General features: G+C 43.0%; 1 non-coding gene across 1 annotated transcript; it reads left to right on the forward strand.

The window, feature by feature from the left end:
- Positions 1–1303: 1303 nt before the first annotated feature.
- Positions 1304–1527, forward strand: LOC112670217 (small nucleolar RNA U89). Its single transcript, XR_003142814.1, has one exon. It is a non-coding gene; the product is annotated as a small nucleolar RNA U89 (small nucleolar RNA).
- Positions 1528–1967: the final 440 nt, after the last annotated feature.

Consider the following 1967-nt stretch of genomic DNA (forward strand, 5'->3'; position numbering starts at 1 on the left):
ACTCCCCATAGGAGCATGGAGCCCAACTCCAGGCTTGATCTCAGGACTCTGAGGTCATGACCTGAGCTGAAATCAAGAGTCAGACACTTAAGTGACTGAGCCACCACCCAGGAGCCCCTGATTATGGACTTTAATCACCCCTACGAATTACCTTTACAGCACTTTGCATAGCAAGTGTTTGATTGAATAACAGGGGACTGTTGACACATAAAACTGACCATCACAGGGAAAAACATTAACTAAATTATGTAAATATATCACAATAAGTTTCAGGAAGGAGAAAGGATTTCTATTTTCTTTTGTTTAGCTGGAAGTTTAGAGTTAAATTTAATGTTCAGTTTTAAAACTTAACTTACAAGACTGTATCCCAGGAGCTTGATACAACTATCAAATTCACTGAATCTCAAACTAGAAATCTTGATAAAAGATACTAATGCCTGAACCCTAATCTGGGCTAATGAAATTGAAATCTCTGGAGGTTAGGGCTCTGGCACTGGCATTTTGGAAAAATTCTCCCACATAATTCTAACACATAGCCAGACCTAAGAACAGCTGCTCTCAGGACCTTGAATTTCCTAGTTGTCTTGTTTCATACATGTTTTGATATTGATAAAATTTTCATTACCCTTGGAAGTAAATACCTCTATAAATTAGAACTAGTTATTTTAGTTAAAGAATTAGTGCTTACTGAAGCCACTGAAATAAAGACTTGAAGTTACCTTCCTGGATTATGGACCTGTCACAGGCAAGGGCCATGTGTTAGTTAGCCATCTTGGGATAGATAAGGTCAACTGCAATTAAATAAAAAAAAAAACTCACAATTCTCAGGAGTTTAATAAATAGAAATTTATTTCTCATTTATGCAAAGCCTGCTATTGGTCTAGGCAAATGTCCAGGGCAGCCATTCTCTCTGAATGGCTTATTAATAGGATCTAGTTAATTTGGTTTAGTATCTCTCTGCATTTAGCTCGATAACTGGCAAATAGTAAGAGCTTATCAGATATTCAGGGAATTCACATACGTCTTTTTCTTCTCTTTCAGAGAGATGGTGTGTGATTTTGTGTGTGTGTGTGTGTGTGTGTGTGTGTGGTGGATCTACTTTTCCAAATCTCCAGGCAGATGCTTCTCAGCTCATTAGTTCTTCAGGTTTAAGCTTCTCAGATTCATGGTGCCTGGGAGTGGAAGGATGGAGCCCTATTGCTGTGAGACCTGTGTGATCCCAACTGCAGTGACAGGATTGGTAAAGAGAAGCTCCCTATGATACCACAGACACCCAACTCCTCATCTCTTCAGACTTTCTCTTTTAGATGAAATAAAAAGGCAAAGAAGCCCTCCAGAAACTCCCCCATTAAAAAGTCTACTTGTTTGTGTGTGTGTGGGGGGGTGCCTGAGGCCTGGCTCTCACTGTAAGGCAGATCAATAGCACTGCTGGCCTTACCTCCGGTTCCTGGAAGCTTCCTGCATGGGGGCCTACAGGTGGGGACCAGAGTGGGACCAGGCATGAGCCATCTGAGCACAGCCTTGGCAGCCCAGAGAAGGGCTAGAGGAGTAAGGATCGGGCCAGGATTGAGATTGGGCTTTGTGTGAACTCTTAACCCCAACCTTCTCACTTTGGAGGAACCCTGAGCAACAATTCTGGCTAGATGGAACTGCACAAGATCCAGGCAGCCCAGAATATCTCCAAGACAATCGCTACATTGCAGAACCATATCTATCTCACTGATGACAACCTTGTCCTGAACCTACAGGATGAAAGTTTTACTCGGGGCAGTGACAACCTCATTAAGGGTAAGAAATGAGCCTAGTGACCAGGAACTCCACTCCAGAGAAGAAGTGGATCTGTTTCTCCTCTGATTTTTGAGGAGCCAGCTTGGGGTGTAGCATACCCCCATCCCACCCCCAGTATGGTCCCTTCTACATCTGTCCTCCCAACCCTTCATGGGTGAACAGAGCCTGACCAAAATTCT

This window comes from Canis lupus, chromosome 25, assembly GCF_003254725.2.
Source record: "Canis lupus dingo isolate Sandy chromosome 25, ASM325472v2, whole genome shotgun sequence".
Taxonomy (NCBI): domain Eukaryota; kingdom Metazoa; phylum Chordata; class Mammalia; order Carnivora; family Canidae; genus Canis; species Canis lupus.